Source organism: Pagrus pagrus (genome assembly GCF_965226575.1).
Source record: "Pagrus pagrus genome assembly, chromosome: 15".
Taxonomy (NCBI): Eukaryota; Metazoa; Chordata; class Actinopteri; order Spariformes; family Sparidae; genus Pagrus; species Pagrus pagrus.
In genome coordinates this window covers 29,696,568-29,718,630 of record NC_140199.1, presented here as the reverse complement: position 1 = coordinate 29,718,630, position 22,063 = coordinate 29,696,568, and the positions used below count along the sequence as shown (strand labels likewise).

General features: G+C 40.6%; 1 protein-coding gene across 3 annotated transcripts in view; it reads right to left on the bottom strand.

The window, feature by feature from the left end:
* The window catches only part of gbf1 (golgi brefeldin A resistant guanine nucleotide exchange factor 1), a 156,823-nt gene that overhangs the window by 85,271 nt on the left and 49,489 nt on the right, over positions 1–22,063 (bottom strand). Inside the window, exon 1 of one of the 3 annotated variants that reach the window (XM_084375310.1) lies at positions 8,739–8,834. The exons of the other annotated variants lie outside the window; for them this stretch is intronic. The gene's annotated coding sequence lies outside the window, so the exon portion shown is untranslated. Of the gene's footprint in view, positions 1–8,738; positions 8,835–22,063 lie in introns of those variants that run through there. 3 annotated transcript variants of the gene reach the window in all.

The window sequence follows — 22,063 nt, the reverse complement described above, 5'->3', positions numbered from 1 at the left end:
GGTCTCTGGGCTAGAGAGAGCAGACAGGCCAAACACACCAAGCAAGCCAGTGTTTGCCCATGGGCTACTTGTGGAGGTGCACCTGTCCTTCAGACATCCAGCCTGTCTGCTCTCTCTCGCCCAGAGACACTCTCGTAGCAAAGGGTGGCTCCAGAGGAGAAGTATAACTAAAGAGAAGCAGCAGCCGGGTGGTCAAGAGAGACTTCAACAGCTCATTAGTGTAGAGTATTTACTGGGGAAACAACAGGTCACAATCCCCTTTATTAGCACCACAGCTAAACACCAGATGACAGACTGGATTCTACCACACATGCGCAAAATGGCTCCACCCGCTGTGAAGCATCTAATCTGCCAAAGATATGACAAAAGAAGATCATTTTTTTTCCCCCAATAGAAATTTCAATTTGTTCACTCACTTATGTTTCAGCTAGTAACACTAATTCAAATAGTAACCTCTTTCAAATATCACCCTGTTCTTTACATGAGCACTCGTCTCTAAATAGCTCTTGGCTAAATATGAGGCTGCAATTAGACGGTTGCGTCCACAAGTATGCAGTTACCTATAGTTCCCTCGAACAATGTATCGAAGATACGCATCAGATGGGATTTAGAAGTGGGTATATGCAATGTCAACTGAGACCCAAGCCACTCGCTAATGAGCGACCACGGATCATCACAAGTCCACAACGACAGCGACCTGGTCAGTATCCTCCGGCTCAGCCGCCAACAAGCCCCTGCTACAGTACCACGGTGAGAGGGTCTCGATATTCCCCGACTACACGGCTGAGGTATCATCCTAGTCGCTACTGATGTTGTGATTTAGCATTTTGTCATTCTTAATGTCCAAGTGTTGAATTCTCAGTGTTATAATTTTCAGCCGGGAGTGAGATATGATACTTGCTGTATTTGTTTGTTTCTCATGGTATTGATACCCCACCAGGATTTTTTAACTCATTACTTAAAGTGTTCAGGCCAGCCTTGTTTACCCTGGTGCGATTTTCATTTATCTTTCTTTTCTATAAGGGACCCACCTAAATGCCACTCCTCCAAACATTTCCAGTTTAGGCTTTAGCAATTGTTTGCTATTATTATGTTCCTGTAGGTGCACCTTACTGTTTGTTAATCTTTATTTTGGAGGTGCTCACGCTGCTGTTAGTAATGGCCAGCTTATTGCTGTACGGTTTAGCCGTCTCTGTTACCCGGCAGCCTCCACGACGGATAGAGGGTAGTGCCGCCTAGTTCTCATTGCGGCTTTTGGTATGTTTTGGTGTTTTTTGTTTTTTGTGTGTATACTGCCAGTTTCTTGTCAAGTTTGTCATGTCAGCCTTTATTTTCTGTTCTTTGGTTTTCTAAATGCAGGATAGTCATTTGGCCAAGCCGGGATTGAGTCCTATTACTTTTACCCCTTGGAATTGTAGAGGTCTTGGCAAGGCATTTAAGAGGGGAAAGGTATTCTCACATTTAAAGTCCTTGTCGTCTAACATAATTTTTCTGCAGGAGACCCACATTCAACCTACAGAGCAGAGACGTTTGAGATCGTTATGTGTGTGCAAGTGTACCAATCCCCTTTCTCTTCTAAGGCGAGGGGGGTTGCCATCCTTGTCTGCAAAACTATCCCGTTTGTATTAAACTCCATAACAACAGATTCAGGTGGGAGATATGTCCTCGTCACTGGTGCAATCAATTCCATCCCATTAGCTCTTTTAAACATCTATGCCCCCAATTTTGATTGTCCTGATTTTTTCTGTAAAGTTTTTAATCTTGTTGCAGAATACTAGTACTAATACTCATAACATAATCATCGGGGGCGACTTTAACTGCTATTTCGACCCTCAGTTGGATAGGTCTTCCAACAAAGCCACCCCATCGTTGAAATCTGTGCCAGTTCTCAATGATTTGGTGAATTTGTTTGATTTGGTCGATATTTGGAGGCTTCAGCACCCCCTTGAGAGACAATATTCTTTCTTCTCTCCCGTACATGGTACCTTCACCAGAATTGACCACTTCCTAGTAGACTCTAAACTAACCTTGCACATGCTCAGTTCAACATATCATAGTATTTTAGTGTCCAATCATGCTCCTCTTTCATTCCAAATTAATTTTAACCTCCAGACACGATACAATTGGAAATTCAATCCCTCCCTAAATTCAGACAAAGCATTTAATGATTATATTTCGGCTAAGATTTCAGATTTTCTGCTCACTAACGATGATGGGGCAGTCTCTGATTCAGTTTTATGGGAGTCGTTTAAGGTGGTACTGCGGGGTCACATCATCTCATATCAATCGTCCACTAAAAAGTCCAGGCTGAGGCGTCTTGCAGTTATTGAGGCTGAGTTGGGGGCGTTGGAGGACACTTATCGCAATACAAATGATGAAGACCAAGCGCCATCCTGAAGATAAAATACGAGTATAATCAGATGCTGGGAGAACAGGTTGGAACCTATATCCGTAAACTTAAGCAAAAGCACTTCGAGCTAGGAGATAAGCCTGACAAATTACTTGCTAGACAGTTAAAAGGTGTACAGGCTGACGGGGCAATACATAAAATTTCTTCTCCCACTGGACAATTGATAACTGATCCTAAACTGATTAACGACAGATTTTTTGACCTTTTCAGTCAGTTGTATACCTCCAAATCTAAGACCTCGATGATTAGAAGCTAGAATTGGATTCTGATTTCACACTAGAGGAAATAAAAAACGTCCATTCGCTCCTTTCCCAACGGTAAAGCTTGTGCCCCTGATGGCTTTGGAATATAATTATATAAAAAACATAGGTGTAATTGCCCCTCTTCTTCTTCGGATGATAAATTGCTCTGTGAAAGATGGATTTTTTCCTAACAGTATATACTGTATGATGCTCACATTTGCCTTCTCCTGAAAAAAGAAAGGGACAGCACTAATGTTGCGTCTTATCGCCCTTTAAGCCTGCTAAACAGCGACCAAAAGATTGTTGCAAAAGTTATGACTAACCGATTAAGCAAACATGCTGGCACATTAATCCACCCCGATCAACTGGCTTTATCCCAGATAGGTTCTCCTTCTCCAATACTCGTTGTTTACTAAATATTATGTATTTCACCAATCTATCAGTCTCTGCTTTTATTTCATTAGACGCTAAGCAAGCTTTTGATCAAATTGAATGGAGATACATGTTCGCGACCCTCAAAAAGTTTGGTTTTGGCGATAAATTCATGACTCTTTTAAAAATGCTGTATGCTTGCCCCAAGTCTACGGTCTTGACTAACCACGACAGATCTCCTCCTTTCTTATTGCATCGCAGAACCAGACAGGGATGCAGCCTCTCCCCTTTGCTCTTCGCGCTCGCTTTGGAACCCCTGGCTATTTCCATTAGATCTTGTCCTCAGATTGCTGGCATCGGGGGTGGCGCAAATGATAGCAATGCTACTCGGTCCCAGGTGTGTGTGTGTGTGAGTGTGTGAGTGTCTCTGTGTGACTGTGTGTGTGTGTGACTTTGTGTGTGACTGTGTGTAGGCCTGTCACGATAATCAATAAATCAAGTAATCGTACGATATATTAAAATGAGCTTGATAATTTTGCCGGCTTCGATAATTTCCTTTTGCATGCTTGTTTGTTTGTTTTCCTCGTGTCTCTCCCTAGAACCCTCTTGTCAGTCACTCTTTGTCTCTGTGTGGGGAGGAGGGGCCCTGCACCTGGCGTAGCACAGAGTGCAGCATGAGAGCCCTGTGAGGAGTAGCAAGCCAGAGGTAACGCTAGTTGAGATTTGGAGGAATAACAACAAACATGGAATTGGTTTCATTCGAATGCGACAACTGCAGTGTGGGAGCACTTCGGATTCAAACCGAATGACAGGGGTGAACCACTTAACCTGGACAAGCCGGTATGTCGCGTTTGTGGTAAAACAGTAGCAACTAAAAGCGGCAATACAACAAACATGCATCTGCACCTCAAGCACCGTCTTCGTCTTCCCAACAATCCACAATCACTGAGGAGGCATTTAGTCAGCAAACAAAATACAAACAGGACAGTGCAAAATGGTGCGCACTCACCGTGTAGTTCGCTACATCGCTAAAGAGATGCAGCCATTTAACACCGTCGAAAAGCCGGCATTTCGACAAATGCTGCAAACATTTGACAGCCAGTACGAATTGCCTGGGAGAACATACGTATCACAAATGGCAATTCCACAACTGTACAACAGCGTGAAAGACGACATACTCAAGGAGATCAAAGACATCCCATTTTACTCTGCCACTACGGATATGTGGTAAGGGTGTACTTGCATTATTATGCCATTATCATTATATTAGTTGAAAAAATGTCTCAAAACGACAATATTATCGTTTATTGCAATAATTTCCGGTACAATTTCTCGTCCAGCAAAATTTGTTATCGTGACAGACCTAACTGTGTGTGTCTCTCTGTGACTGTGTGTGTCTGTGTGACTAGTTCAATTTATATTTACCGTAATTTCCGGACTATAAGCCGCTACTTTTTTCATACGCTTTGAACCCTGCGGCCTTAACAATGATGTGGCTAATCTATAGATTTTTACGGGCTAACGGCCTCCAGGGGGCGCTCTAGCAGGAAGCGCAAGAGCGAGACAGAGAGGTGGAAGAGATAATGCGCAGAGGAAGACGCTATTTTGATTGTGTTTTGAACAGTCATTTTGCGCATCATGCACACACCATAGACATGTATATATGGCACACACCCTCATCATGGAAAACACACGAAGAAATGCATAAGCACAAGTACAAATTCGCCTCGAGACGAAAGTGACATTGAGAGCGACAACGAAAGAGAGACTGAGAAAGTGTGTGACAAAGTCATTCTGAGGCTGTTCAACTCCGACACGGAAGAAGGCGACTTCAGTGGTTTTGGTGCGCAGGAGGAAGATGAAGATAGCGATCAATTACTTTTCTGGTAGGCTGGTTATTTTTTTAACCAGCCGTGTTACTGCTGTGTTACTGCTGTGTTACTGCCGTGTTACAGGCACTTTTCGGAAAAAAGCATTTATTTAATTAAAAATTTAAAAAATCTTTCTGTGTACCATCTTTCTGTGTAAATATCTCATGTTACAACGTGAACACCTGCGGCTTATAGACAAGTGCGGCCTATATATGTACACTTTTTTTTTTTCATACTTGGTGCGGCTTATATTCAGGTGCGCTCAATAGTCCGGAAATTATGGTAGTTTGATTCAATATTTGTGCAATATTTTAATTGAGCTATTAAGTTGACTGTGTTAACTGTGTAGTAAGTTTCATTGATATTTTGTCAAGTTTCATTTGGTCAAATGTGAAGACAGGACATGCTTATTTATATTTATTCTTATTTAATTTATTATCATTTGTTGTAACAAGCAGAGAAGAAAATAAATCCTGTCTTCCAATTCAGTGCATCTGTAACCTAATAGTTACTTTTGTGGTAGAAATATCGGTATCAGTACTCAGTATCGGCAAGTACATAAATGAAAATACCCATACTCGTACTCAGTTTGAAAAAAATGGTATCGGTGCATCCCTACCTGTCAAACAAGTGATTTGATGCCTGCAAAAAGAATAAAATCAGATTTTATGATTTATATTTAAATTGAATATCCTTTACAGTTTCTGTGTCGTAGCTTTCACTTGTTCACTTGTTTCACTTGTAAAGCATTTATGTATGGAGGTCAGTGACTGCGTAACGGCACTGTAGATCCTGTTCTGTGAAATCTTTAGACTGCTTATGCAAGAGTGGTTCTGACATAATCTAACATAAAAAAAAATTTAAATCATCAATGCAGACACCGGCACAAGAAATCTGTAAAGAAACAACTTTGTCCAGCTGTTACATCTCCAGGACATTACTGCAGAATACATCTATATGCTCAGCACAACACACAAATCTCACCCTGACACTGACATACAGTTCACAAGCTTTCAGCGAAAATGGCCAAAAGAAAATGGCCCTTTCTATAAGGTGCTACATCGGCAAGGAGAGGGGGAGCAGCAGAGCAGGGAGGGGTGAATCCCCCTTTGACCGACAAAGCGACCCAAAACCAAACACTGATGGTTATTGATCTGGACCTCTTCAGCTGCTAAAATTAAGAGTCAGGGTCTTTGGTTGCAATGCCGAAGCTCCTCATGCAGAGGAGAGAAGCAACGCTTTAACAAGACCAGCAAGGCTAAATGAAATCCAGCGAGAATTCTGCTGTTCATCTGCTGAACAAAGTCTTGCATGACAGTATTCTTATACATCTGTCGGGAGAAGTTTGATGAATGTCAGCTCTCCTTCACCACCTGCCCCCACCCTTGTTTCATTCATTCTTTTTTTCTGCCCTCAGTCCCTGTATCCTCCTGAATGAAATTGACACTTGCAGATACAGGCAATTAGGATGAAACAATGCTATGGAGGTCCATATGGTCATTTCATTGGGCCACAGTGGTATTTTATAGATGCTTGGAACAATGCCTCTGTGCAACCTAAACAGGCAATTTGAAAGCCCTGGAGAAATTAAAACTTTTCTAAAATGCTTGGGAGGACAGCTGTAATGGCTATTGCAGCATTTCCTAAAGGGCTACATGGAATATAGTTTGCATTTGTATTTACAAGAACACCCTTGGATTGACTGGATTGTTCAAGGTGGAGGAAGCAGGGAACCAATAGCCTTACAAGCCATATAAGCTCTTAAGGCCAAATCATCATAAGTCAATCAAAAGATGTCGTCACATTGCTTCTTCAGAAAAGCACCAAATTTAACAATGGCTACCTGACTAACCAGTTAAAAAACAATGGAAATTAAACAAGTTTACATCTGAGTTATTATAAGTGAAGTGTAAAAAGTACAGCTTTTACATGGACAAGTTAGTAACACTAATTCAAATAGTAACCTCTTTCAAATATCACCCTGTTCTACACATGAGCACTCATCTCTAAATAGCTCTTGGCTAAATATGAGGCTGCAATCAGACCAAATCCTGTGTTGTGGCGAGAATGCAGCGCCTACCATTAATTTCAATGAGGGTTGTGAGTTTTGCCTGCAATCCGCACTGCCAGTGAAAAACATTCAGACAAGCAGCTTGACATATCAAAAACATATCTACTCGATTTGGTCTTGTCAACCAGTTTAAAACAGTTTTCATTTGTGGAGGTGTACAATCACTGTGGGACCAGCATACTAAATCTATAGTTAGGGCATGACCAACAGATCAGAGGCAGAGTATTAGTATTAGTAGAGCAGGTCAGTCCCGTGGGCACTAGTAGCATGGCTAAATGCTATCTTGGGAAAACAGACAATTAGCATTATGCTTCACTTATACTACCTCAATTTGGTCTTGTGCCCCAGTTTCAAAACTAGGGGTCGACCAATATGTTTTTTTCAGGGCTGATACTGATACCTATTATTAGTTATCAAGGAGACCGATGACCAATAATTGGAAACAATGTGCATTTACAGTAAGTAATTTTACTGTCAAAATTTAGAATTTGAGATACCACAAACTCCAACACAAAGCTAAGCTGAAATGCCTTTAAGCATTTGTTTAATGAAAGAAGAACTTTCATAGTTTTATGAAATATATAAATTAATTACTTATCAAATGAATAATGGAAGTTCATCACTTTAATATACAATTTAATTGAGAAAGTTCAATTAGTTCATTCACTTTTTTGTTCTGCCTGTTAATTCAATAAGGATGGACCCACATTATGAACTGGATACAATATTTTCAGTTATTCACATATTCACACTTCACTAACGTTGCTACAGTTAGCTAGCTAGACCGGCCCTGATAAGTGCAAGAAATAACGTTAAAGCCTATCATCTTTTTGCAAGTCAGATGGCTGAATAATGGACCTGTAAATAAACTTGCTGACTTCCGCTAACACAGTCAAATTAGCTCAAAGAGACTCAACATGGGCATATGTTATTATCAGCTAATGTCACATCCAGCATGTAAAAACACCAACTCATACAGGCAAGTTTTGTTATGTTTGCAGTGTGGAAGCTTAAGTAAGTTCCAGTTCTAATGGCTCAAATGTTACTCAAAGCTATAACGTTAGCTGGGGGTACAGAAATAAACTCTTATTTAATTATCGTATAGTGTAACAACAAAGGGCATCCAGTGTTTCCTCTAGATTTTTTTGTAGCAGCGGTGGTCTAAGTTGGTAACCTAGCAACACTAGGGGGGTCCGGGGGTATCCCCCCCCCCCCGGAAGAAAAAATTGAAAAATTACCCTTTAAATGGTGACTACTGGTGAGATTTTGGAAAAAAATGTGAGAAATAAATGTAAAAATTGAGACTTACACAATGAGTCTTATTCTTATAGGAGTAGCGTTTTGCCTAGGAGTGTGGACAGCAGGTCTGAGGGGGCTTCAGATAGCTCTGTCAAGTTTACCTAGCTAGCTGCTAGCAACTTTTAATGCAAGCTAGTGAAGCAGCTTTAATGTGGTTGCTTATAAACTGAAGAACATCAGTCAGACCAGGAATCAGGATCTGCACATTTATTCCCTATGGGTCAGCGAGGGACACGGTCAGTACACACAGGCTGTCAGAGCTCTCAGTCTCCTGCAGCAGGTCGTTAAATATGCAAATGAGGGTAAAATCTCCGTCAAATTTACCAAAATAAACGGCGGTTTTCACCGACCAAAACAAACGTAAATATTCAGCAGTGTGTTAGCAATGATATTGTTACGTTTATATACAGTTTAAGACAAAATAACTTATGCTAACTTAACCAACAGACAGAAAGCATCACAACCCATCTTACCAGCACAAAAGCTTCACAAGTTTTGCCGGGAAGGTAAATAAGCTACGTGACTACAGCGTCTTCGTGTACCGTTGATTAAAGTCCCCCCCGTTACAACAGGTGACACGGAACTATGAAAACACTTATTCAAAATAACGCTGATTTCAGTCACTCAGCTTAAACGGTGACTAGTAGAAATTATACAAATAGCAGTAATGACAATAGTGATCGATTTCAAGATAACTTAGGATGTAGTGCTTTCACTGTGTGCAACTTAAATTCGCTATTCGCCCGTGATATTAAACCTACAAAAATCATGTCTTTTTTTCTTTTCTTTTTTTTCATTGTTCAGGCATTATCAGCGGTGTAACTGGGAAACTGGGCATGCTTGTCGTAATGTAAATAGATCATAGGACTGTGGTGTTTTGGGAACTTCAGTGTTGAGGATTGTGATGTTTTCTTTTACATCAGAAATACCTGCTGCCTTACCTTGGTAATGTGACAGCTCACCAGAGATTTACCCCTACCTCTGCCGTGTCTGTCAGTGGCACAAAGCTTTCACTGATAATTGCCTATTACTCGTGTGACTTGTAACCAATCAGTGTTGTGGACGGGACATTAAGTGAGACCACAGAGTGGTGAATGAAGACAGAGGGGCAGCTGAATAGAGCCAAAATAGCGCTGTTTCTAATACATAAATCTTATCTGCAATCGGGAAATAAACACAGATAATCGGCAAAATGCTGGATATCGGCCAAACCCCCCCCCCCCCCCCCAAAAAAAAAAAAACAAACACCCTAATGATATGCTTTGAATTCTGGCTGCTTACTATTATTCTTTAAATTTGTCAATGTGGACAAACAATCACTAGTAGGACCGACATGCTAGTAGCAGCGAAGCATACCAGATCCTCCTTTTGGCAAACTGATCGGCATAGATTAAAGCTCACAACATGATGTCACACAAATTGGCCATGGAACACCACCACACAACCCTACAGCTAATCATCACAATGCCGGATTTGGTCTGAATGCAGCCTGAATGATCCAAAGTTTCTTAGGATCCTAACCCAAATGCAGGAACATCCAAGTTTTTGAGGGGCTTCAACTGTTAGTCAACTAAATCACCTATACCTACAATAGTCTACCTATTTTATTGTTTATATGCTGTTCTTATCTAAATAAATGATTATCTGTTTAAACATTTTCTGTGTGTAGCATATAGGGGGCTACACCTGCATTTTATCTTGCATTGTAAAATGACAACAGAACAGAACCTTATCTGTTAATGCAGAAAAAGAAGAGGACATGTGGCCCGCATGGCTGCTGTTGGTCAATTTTTCCATCCATTCCCCTCGCTCACCCTCCTGCTACTGGTCACGTCTCGTCCCAACCCACTTCCGCATTTGAAACTACAGGGAAAACAGAGCTACAGTAGCAAGCAGCCTCTGCTTGCCCCACCGGCAAAGGCTGAAAGAAAGCGCAAGGTTGTCACTGAAAAGGCAGACACAAAGCGGAGATGTGACATAAAGAGGGCTCAAACCCGAGTAAACATTGGGTCATCGTTTGAACGGTGGCGAAAGCTCCATGAAGATATGGACCTGAAAAGCAATGCTGATACAGCGGAGTTTTTGTTGAACAGGTAATCTTTCGTCCTTATTGTGGATTTTGTGACACAGATAACTTTTATGCCGATGCTGGCTTATGACTCTGAAAGCTGCCGTTAGTTTTCTCATCTCATCTCATTGTCTTGTCCTGTGTTCTTGTCTTGTGTTTTTCCTGTTCAGGTCACGGGGTGTTGCCGCTTTATCCCCCCCCTCTCGGGGGGTTGCGGGGCTACTGGGGCCTAATCCAGTACTCAAAGGGCGAAGGCCAGGGTGCACCCCTGGATGAGTCGCCAGCTCATCGCAGGGCCTGCTGATGGCAGAGGCTGCCTCGCAAGGTGCCAACTGTGCATCAGGAGCAATTTCGGGGTTCAGCATCTTGCTCAAGGATGCTTCGGCATGTAGCTCGGTTCCGCCCAGGGGAGCTGGGGGTTCCCCTGCTCTACCCACTGAGCTAGTTTTTTTCTGTGTTATTAGATGGCGTCAAAACAATTTCTGTCTCTGCAATATTGTCAACACTTGTTTACTTGTTCGACGGAGACGTTAGCCTCTATGTTAGCATTGTAAGTTAAAATTGCTATCATGTTTACACCAAATCAGCCTATTTATTTGCTCGTGGCAGCTAAATGAAGCAGCAAGTAATGCAAGGATTTATTTCTCCATAACAACCTCTCGCCCGGTCACTACTCAACTGTTTTGCTAACCCTCCTCCCAGTCTTGTCCATTTGTTTTCAACAAAGCCTTTGCTAAATCAATATGATGGATTATCATATACGCGTTACGATGTGTGTATTTGTGTGTCTTATCTGTCATAAACAAGAGATTGCGGTTTACGGGGCACATTTGTGTCATGGTGCTAATGCTAATGACGTTACGCTAGCTTGGCTGTGGAGCTTAGCTGTGGTCATTGTAATGACTTACAAGATTTACGTTAGTTTCAACGTGCATTGTAATAACTTTACCTGTGAATCCGACATCGTTACTCCGCATTCAAAGCTGACGCCGTATTTAGTTTATGCCGGCCGGCTTGTTGCTCTTGCTGCGTGTTGCGGGAGGGGGTGTGTCGCAGGAGGCTCTGAGGTGAGAGTGATACGAGCTCGGAGGGGAGGGATTAAGGAGCACAGAGGGGAGGTGTGTGTGTGGGTGTGTGTGTGTGTGTGGGGGGGATGCTTTTTTCAAATCTTTCTCAGATCATAGACCATAGCTTTAAGTCAATGACTGTTGGGCCTTTGCAAAGGTATGCACTCTACCGACTGCAAATGTAGCTTAAAATAATGGCACTCTAACGGCCCCAGAAGCCCCAGAAGCAGCTCTCCTATAAAACATTTCCATCTCTTTATGTTCTTGCTTAGTCATAGTAGGTAGCAGTAATGCGCTTTAATGCTGGTTGAAACCTGCGGGAAAAAGAATATGAGGAAGCCACATAAACTGTTAGTTAGCTAGCTACTATCACAGTTTGTGGCTACTGCTCAATGATTTGTTACTCATGTTGATGAAGGTTATCCAGGTCATGTTAATTCTAAGTGCTATATCGTAGGCAACTACACTTGTTTCAGTTTCTTGAAGATGTTTCACCTCTCATCAAAGAAGCTTCTTCAGTTCTAACTAACTGGAGGACAGTTGCAGGCTTTAAACCCTATGTGGGAGTGTCCTTCTGTGCTTCTGTTCTTTCTCCTTCCCCTCTGACTTAGTGGGCACAGTCTCAGCCCAAGGGTTTAGGGTTCTGATAACCCCAACTTGTGCTCCAGTAGGTGATGAGAGTTGAACAGCAAGTATTGATCTGTGTGTAGGTTTTCTGTACACCTCAATGTTGAGGCTCTATCATTTTCAATGTGTACTGCACAGTCCAAGAAGGGCAGACCATCTCCTTTGACATCTTCCCGCATGAACTTGATGTTATTGTCCACAGCATTTATATGTTCTGTGAAGGCTTCCACTTCCCTTTATTTTGGCCAAGGTATCGTCTACATATCTGAATCAGTGGCTAGGAGCAGTTCCTGTGAAGGTAATCAAGGCTCTGCTCTCAACTTCTTCCATGTAGAAGTTGGCTACTATTGGCAACACTGGTGAGCCCATGGCACAGTAGTACTTCTGTCTGTAGAAACATTCACTCTACTGGAAGTATTTGTTACTCAGTTTGTTAACCCTGAAGCAGGAAATGTTACATTAAGTTCTCAGTGCTGTTAAAGCTAAGGTAACATGGCGTTTAACTTGATAGTAATTTTTCTCTCCTGTAAGCTAGTGCCAAAGAAGTGAGAGAGAGCTGGGGATTCAGTTTAAATAATGCCGTTTGAGTCAGTGGAGAAGTAAAAAGGAAGATGTGGCTCTTGCATCACAGTACAACAGAGTGGTTAGTTGTCAGCCTGTGATTCTATTTCACCTGACACTGAATTGATGGCAGATGGTAGGGCTTTTGGCTCTTTGATCTAGAGTTGTTCCAATCCGCCGATAATGCCGACCGGAGGTATCGGTATCGGCAAGCACTTGAGTCTACGCACCGATCCGATACCACGTAATTTAGAAACTGGACCCTGCTACTTCCCAGTTAGCTCCATCAGACGGAGTTATCAACATGTCAGCTATTTGGCAATATTTTACTCTGGATAACCACACCAGTAAAACAGTGACATGTTCACTAAAGACCACGATGAAACTGCTCTCCCCAATCTGAGGGAACACATTTCATGTAGGCTGAAAGACATGTAGGCAATCAGCTTAACTACTGACATTTGGACCTCCGATGTGTGCCCCATGTCTTTGCTGAGTCTGCACACTGGGTATCATATACAGTATCGCTGTCAACATTTGCCCACAAGTGTGGTGCTGCAAGCAAACAAGTTCCGTAAGTACTATTTAAAAAGTGGCTGCACTTTTTCAAGAAATTGTTATTTATTCCTACATTTCTTTATTTGTTCTTTTTTGGTTATGACTGACTGTCAAAATAGTTAATAAAAGAATGTTGTATGGCAATCATTCTCTGCAAGGTTTTTTTTTTTCTTTTGGCCACAATTATCATCCAGTGATTTTTTTTTTCTTTTGGCCACAATTATCATCCAGTGATAATCTGATATTGTGATGGCCCTACTTCCTGTGCAGAATCTCGATCATAAAAACAGACAAACAAAGAAACCTTTTAACTTCTGAGCCTACTTACCCATGGTAGAAGCACAAAAATAAAAGGAAAAATGACCACTCTTCACCAATATCTGAGCCATTTAACAAAACTGGCCAGGCAAACTACTCCACTTCTGAAACACTCCCAGTCGCATAGTAAGGATGGATGGAGGACAAAACAAAACCGAGTTGCAGACACAATGTCATATAGCCGTGCCCTGTCATTGTATGTGTGTTTTGTCTCCCCGTTATTTTTCACTCATATCACAGAACTCCCCCCACTGCCAGTATTCCATGCTTTGTTGGCTGCAACTGAGGCCCTGATATTAATGGCATCACGAGTGAAGACCGAACAAACACACAGCACTGGTAGAAACCTCTGACCTACAGGGCTGCCCTTTGGAATTCATGCTGATCATTAAGGCAATCCAGAGCTCCTTCCACTTGAAAGACACAAGGCTCCATTTTTTACAAGGCATTAGAGAGCATGTGTGTGTATGTCTGTCAACTATAATGTTGTAGGCACCATCAACAGATTTCAAAAAGTCTTATTTAATTTCAAACTGCCATTATTGTGTCACAGTCACAGTGTATAATAACTTTAAATATAACCTTTTCATACCAAATCCCTGGTATGTAGTTTTGGGCAATAAATCAAATTACAGCATTCCTACACATAAAGGTCAGATTACTAGTCATGGGATTACTCTCAGCCTGTGAAAACATTTGTTTAATGACTTCTGCGGATCTGAAGAAGCTTTGTCAAGTCTGAGAAAATAACCCTGATGATGTAAGCAGGGTCGAGCTTGCAGACTAACTTTTTTTCAGAGAAAGCTTGCGTTACAAACTGGACATGTGGAGCTTAGCAGAACAGACCTAATGAAAAGATGGATATTGGATGTATTATGGGGAATGTAGGACCCAGACCCCATACAAAGGACTAAAATTCTGAATCTCAACTTCTGCTGCTTAGACTTTGATGGAGATTGTATAGCATCTGTCTTTTGTGCATACTCTACTTTTGAATTACACAACTAAAATCACTTTAATTTATGCTTTTGGTTCTGCACAATGTGTTAAATGTCAAACACTGAGTTCTATTCCTGTCAGGAGAGAAAGCTTCTGAAATGACATCTAGACCTTGGATCTCTAAAAATCGGTTTAGGTTCAAAGAAGATTCCTTTTAGCAGAATTGTGTTTCACCTCTAAAAAGCAGAGCCATAAAAAAAAGAAGGTGCATGCAAACAGCATGACTTCATTACCAAACTTTGCCTGGGCTAAAGCCTGCCAGCCACTGCACTGCTTTGCACCTGTTATCCTGTACATAAAATGTATTTTCTATGCTGCATACTTTGCACAGAGGCCACATTATTCCGGCAGAGAGCTGGCCGGGCCCCAACGTCCACTTAATGTGTTTCACAGCCTGCTGTCCCCTCTGTGATTGATGGACATACTTTACGCTCAGAGTACTTATAAATAACGGATGTTTCATTACACTGAATTCAAACCTGAGGGATTGCACTTGAACTTTTCGTGCATGACTGTGGAGTGTATGATGAAATATTTTGTATCTCTGTGAGCTCAAAGAAACAAGCTCACATGAATTTATCTTTTATAGTTACATACCTTTGTCCTTTATAGTAGCTGTAAAACATCAACTTTTCACACATTACTTCAGATGACCTGCCACACAATAAATGCAGCCATCTAATCAAAACCATTCTATTTCATTTTGATTTGTAAGTGTTTGCTTATAATGTCACAGTGAGGTGCCCTTCAGATGAGGCAGGCTCGTATTATCACTTCTATTTCCAGAAAAACAAACAGTGGAGAGCAAGACGCACAATTTCCATCCGATCCTTTAACCATGTACCCTTGCCAATGTCAGTGTGTGCCTTCGTTAAGATGTTGGGTGGGGAAAGAAGAAGGGGATGAGGTCGGGATTGGAGGGAGGAGAGGGGGCACACAGTTGGGATAATGAGGTTTGGAGAGCTCAAGGTTTCGTACAGCATAGGGTTAAGCTGCAGATGGCATCCATTCTGCAGGATAAACCAGCACACATGCTCAGGCTTGGACTGGATTTTACACCCTGTTGATGAGTACCGGTTCCACAAATGCAAGAAAAGAATAAGAGGTGAAGGGCCAGAGAAGTAGATAAGGTGGTGAGGTAGTGAAGTATCTACTAAGATAAGAAAACTGATGAATGCAGTCACGGTAATGCAAGAAATATGGTGATTCTCGAACCTACATGTGAAGCAAAGCATGCAGACATATTGGTATCAGCAAGAACAAGAAATGGCAGCAGAGAAGAACCACTACATTGTTTGTCCACCAGAGAGCACTGACAAGTTGACTTTTCAACTTTAAATGTCACGCTCAGTATGTCACAATAAAAAAAAGGATCTGGATCAAGATATCTTATGTATCATTCATTTAACAAAAAAAAAATAATAATATTGCTGGCCGATATAATGTTTTTAGATTTTGTGAACTTCCAAATACTGACATCAGCGTCTGCCTTAAAACTGTACAAGCTGAACAAACAAGGAAAATCATTTCAATGGCAAGGATACCAAGTGGCACCAAGGAAAATACAATAGTCGTTGATGAGAGAAAGAAGGCAAAAATGTTTGACGTTGGGAGAGAGAGAGAGAGAGAAAAAAAAAGAGACAGCAGCTAACACAGCGACAAAGCTCTGCTGTGTGTGTGTGTGTGTGTGTGTGTGTGTGTGCGTGTGTGTGGAGGAGTGGGGAGTTATCAGCCTTATTTGTTTCACCTGCTGCACTCCTTCAGCTCCCTACTAATGGCATTCCCATGGGGTAGGAGAGATTCCAGAAACCACACACTGTACAGACTCGACTCTGTTCATATGAGACACAATACACCACTGCCAAAGGGGCTAACGCTGCAACTGCACTCTGCTGGGAATCACACACAGCCACTATGAACAAACTGATGTAAAGTAAGCAGCATCACTGAGCATTGGCTACATGTATTTAAGTCAGAATGACATCTATGGGGATGTCAGTACATTCAATACAATGACAGAATACAACCAACCAAGGATTTAAAGGCTGATATCGGTGATATTCATAGTATTTTTGCCAATGTGGTTTTTATGGTCAGGGTCCATCTTTAAAATAAATACATTGTTAAGGTAGGTGTGGAGATAATCAACTCATTGTTAACATTTGTTGGTCACTGCTGCAATTTGACTATTTTGTGCGCCTTTTTATCCCCTTTGTATTGGTGAGCTGCTGGTAGGGCTGGGTATAGATACAATTTTACTACTATTCTCATGCTGCTGAAATGTTACTGATAACCTGTAACGTTAGCTAACAATCTGACTTGAACTCCGTGTTGGCTGTGTGTCACTCTGAAACTGGAAAGTTAAAATGCATTCTGGAGAAAAAGTCTTAACTTCTCTAATAGTGTTAGCGAAACAGATTACCTTGTATCTAATCGCTGCAATGGTCTTTAATTATTAGCCCTTACCTTGTAAGGCAGTGTTCATGGGATCTTAATCTTGTCATGCTTCATTCAGGAGACTGCTGTTTATCTCTAGTATGACTCCAGAAGTAAACGATGAGTTCTTTTAAATTACTAATGTAGTTAAGTTTGTTGTTTGTAACTGATGTTACATAAGTAAGTAAGTTTTAACCCAAACCATGATGTTTTCCTCAACCTAACCAAGTAGTTTTTGCACCTAACCTAACCAAACTGTGACCAAACAATGACAGTCCTGTGTCGCTGGTGCACTACAACAGTAATGTCGTTTCGGGAGCGGCTGGAAATTGACCTTATCCATTGTTTTGATGTGAGGATGTGTTTGAGGAACTACTGGTAGCTACAGATGAGTTTAGATATGGCCCTCAGCGACTGTTTGAAAACAATTATGGTGGCTCCTCAAGAGGTTGGTGTAGCTGCTATAGCATTAGTTAATTCAGAACTGGAGAATTTTTATGAAGGCTTTTCTCATTGGAAAAACATTTTTGTTATCCTCTCAACTGATTTCAGTATGAGTTTGATTTGGCCCCACCAGCCAATAGTCGTTAATTTCAGAAGTAACTTGGTGGCAGGACTAAATGAAACTTTTATTGTCTGGTTAATAGGCATTCTGTAAACCTGTGTTTGTACTTGAGAAGGGGAAAAGAAACACCTCTGTGCTACGGCAAGTGGATAACGTGTTTTTGTAGTTCCAACAAGGCCATCAGAGTGACAAGCATTCTCCAATAAAACAAAAATTACGTCTTATTAAGTTCAGAAGTTTAAATTGTATCCTCTTCAACTCTAATATTTATTAATAGTTCAGTTTAATTATCTAATTTTTAGGTTGTATCAACATGTTCATAACATTATTGACAATAGAAATTGATGTTTCTTCCCTTTAAACCAACAGAATGAGATTGACTCTCATTTATCAAGAAATGTAGTAATGTTAAAAGCTGAACCTAATTTAATTGCTTCAGTCTCGGTCACAGAATCATTAGAAGCCTAATATATTGCTCAATTTAAACAGTACTCATGACATGACGATCCACTACCACCATCCAGGCAAATCAGATGAAGAGTTCCAAACTCTGGCACTACTCCAAAGTAAAATCCCTAAAGAACTACTGAGGGACTATCTCAGGGTCATGGTTGATTTTCTTAACATTACAGTCACAGCCATCTGTGCAGTCACTGGTGGTGCACTTGGTGAAGTGGTCTGTTATTTCAAATTTAAGATTTAGGACAGTGAAGAACATTGTTTCATTTCTTAAAAGCTCTAAAGTCTGGATGAATATGTAGTTGAACTTGATATTTAATTAATTACACACAGTTTTAAATATATATATATATATATATATATATATATATATTTAAAACAACTGTGTAATTAATTAAATTTGAAAATTTGAAATAACAGACCACTTCACCAAGCTTCACAAATGGTTAAAGCACCACCAGTATATATGTATATTTGTGTGTGTGTGTGTGTGTGTGTGTGTGTGTGTGTGTGTGTGTGTGTGTGTGTGTGTGCGATATTTCTTTATCTATCGACTTAGTAGGTGCTTGTAAAATATGCTCAGGAAGTTCAGCAACATGTAGGAAAGCAGGATTCTGTGGCGAGCCCATTTATCCCATTTTATCCCTGCCTCAGTCTGTGAAATATAACCATTCACAGCATATCTCATCAGTATTAAAAGGCTGATACCTATGTATTTAGACGTGATGCTTGCTTTATACCCACCCAGCCTTGACAGCAAATCCTTTGTGTGTGTTTAATAAATCGCAGCAGTTAGGTTGGATGGCTTAGTTTCAAGTCACCTAATGACTATATTATGAGCCACAGCATTAAGAGGGATTAATACTAATCTTGGCTGTTTCAGTTTACCCTGGACTGAAGGGGTGGGCAGTTTGAGGGGACAACAGTGTTTGTTCCCCTGACCAGCAGCAAGTCTGCCAGTTCCCAAACACAGTGAAAGTTCATTTCTGAGCTGGTTTCGCATGCTGATCACTGTCAAAGACATATCTTTGCTGATGATCCCCAGGCTACATGTTGTTTAGTTATTTTTAATAGACAAATTATTTTAAAAAATAAATTAAAAAAAAACATCTACAGAGCTTTTAGAGATGTGCAGAATCTTTTCCTTAAAATCATTATTATGATTGTGAATTAATTATTTTAAAACATTTTGTTGATCAAAAAAAATTTTAGTCCGACAGTTTGTTTTAGCATCTAACAAGGTTTGTGAGCCAATGGTAAGGGTGCTCTGATCAGGACTCTTGGGGCCGATCACCGATTGCAGGAAGCAGTATCGGCCGATACCCACCACCAGTCAAAAGAACGTTTATTTACTTTGTCATCTATAGTTGTTAGTTATTAGTGGCATAGTAAAATCGCCATTAAAATGTTGAGGAAATAAATGATTATATTCGTTTCACACTGATTTAAAGAAAGAGGGGTAAAACAAAATGAGAAGTTGTCCGTAAACTGAAAAATCTTTGTCTAATTCTCAGTTGTCTTTGTACTGAGGTCTTTGTGCCATGAAGCCACTACTCCACCACCTGGTCACTGATGTAAAGTGTCTGTAAATCCAAACTCAAAGTACTTTTACCTCCAAACTGTACTCAGCTAAAGTACTTCAGTACATTTATTTACTGTAAACTTGTTGTGTTGTCTCGTTAAACTGCAGTTCACTGTTTAACATGATTCTTCTGAACAGAAACTCTCAGTCCTGCTGTGTGTTTAGCTCCGATATAAGCTAATAGCTCAGGCAGCCGTAAGCCGTTCACTCTGTTACTTATTACAAACAGATAATCACAAATGATAAATTGAACTGACTACTTCTGACTACGCTGACCACAATGGAACACCTCTAGTTACCTCTCTCTCCACAGCACTGTGTCAGCACTAGTTATAATCTCTGGCTGGCCTTTCAGCCCGAGACCTAACATTAAGAGAATTGTTCAGCGGTGCCGGTCCATTTGTTGCTTCAGTCACAAACGGCTTGCTGGCAGGACCTTGCAAATATGTTGTACTGGTTAAATCAAGAGGGCCCTGAAAATCCATATTGATATTGACTAGTGGGCTGTTAGCAGCCAGCGAGCAGCAAAGTCCTGTGGTGTGTGTGGCTGTGGCATTTTAGCAGCGCATACTCAAACTGTCTTGTCTTTAAAGAGTGCACCTATCAAACTGTTATCTGCCAATAACAATTGTTGTACAATCAATCAGAGCACCCTTAGCCAATGGTATAACGCCGTTGGTATCATGTGGTATCCGTGTTTCGTCAGCAATCAACAGTCTTGGCAGCTGCCTGTTTGTGGGGGGAAAAAAAGTTTTACAGTATGCACCCAGCATACTGTAAAAGAAAAAAAATGTAGAGAAAAGTTACATTCAATTTTGTCCCAGAATTCATGCCACTTTGCTAGAATCTGTATATTGACATTTATGACAAGGGAAGGATGCACCTCACACTGACTCTTTAAACAAGGCCACTGTATTATTGATGATGCAGCGAGCTCTGTTACAGCAGTTTACACTGAGTGAGTCACTGAAATTAGAGCCAAAACAATATATTGACCAGCCGATATCACAGATATCTATTGGTATTGGCGTATATGTTGTCTGATATGCTCCAATATGAAACCTTTTTTTTTTACAGAACATAATGCATTAAAAGACGCCTGCAGTCAATTATAATTTTATTAATTCCTAGTGAGTTTTATTTTTTCAGTGCATTGATGTCGTTTGATGTGTTTTTGACAATAGTTGAGATAAAATGTAAAATATCCTGCCTCCATTATATACATCTCATTGTTGGGTTTGAAAACCACATTTGAGGATTCATGGCAAAGAATGTGTGTATGTATATATTTGTATATAGGAATATCAGCCGATATATTGACATCTAAATGTTTTTATTCCCCAATATTCCAAGCAGCTCCAAAAATCCAGTATCAGTCAGGCTCTAACTGAAATACAAGAGTCGGCATCATTTAAATCTTGGGTATTCCCCCTGATAACTGTGCCCAAACTGTACTTTTCAAATCATACTGATGGCTAAATAGTGGATGCAAGAAACCTATAAAACAAATGAAATCTAATCCATCCTTGCTTTTTCTATATTCTGCACACCTACCTGTGGACAGTGGATGGATTTTACAATTCTGCTTTACAAATACTGATATTTTAGATTAAATGTAGACATGCAGACAGTTTAAATTTGGACATTTTTACCAGGTAGGGTAGGTAGCTGATAATACCTGCTGTCACTAACTGTCAACAGAAGTCTGTATTCAGACCAAAACCAGCGTTCCAGCAATTAGCCGCAGGGTTGTGCTGTGTTTTACACTGATGCACAATGCCAAACTGAGTGAATACACATGACACATTAGGGTACACTCAACTGTCATTCATGCTCCAAGTCCGATCACCAGCTAACGTCACATTACGCACAACCCATATGCATTTGAATGGGAGGACCTACATTTTTACCGCAACGGCTGATTTGGTCTGAATCCAGCCGACGAGGAACATTTCCTTGGGAAGTTTTTAATTAATTAAGCCTTGTTCAACAAGTCTCATTGAGATCGTAAGCTCTTTTACAAGAGAGATCTGAAAAAATATGACATCTGTACAACATCAAAACAACGATTTTATGAATAAATGCTTTGAAGGCTTGTAAGATAAATTTGCAATCATAAAGATCTTAGTACGCTTTAAATGAACTGCGCAGTTGGATGTGATGTCCAACCACATCTATAGGCAAGTATTGATACCTGTTCCAAATGCTCACTCAATAAATATAATATAAATATGTGTCGATCATACTGAATACCAGGTGCAGCTTACTATATTCAGCACAACTTGTTTTTCACATACTGGAGGTTGTCTTGCAAAGCTATGATATTAAACAGCTTTGACTGATATGACACAGCTTGCTTTCACAACTTGGATGGTCCCGTCCCACCCAACCATTTCTGCCCTAAGAAACCTGAAAAGTACTTAATTGAAGAATACTGAGTGCTTAAACTATTTTCAACCAGCTTTGTATCACCACAGTTTTTGTAGAATATGCAACTGAACAATGTTAAACTTGCACCCAGAACCCCCCACTCTTTTGCCAGCAAAATCTGCCAAATG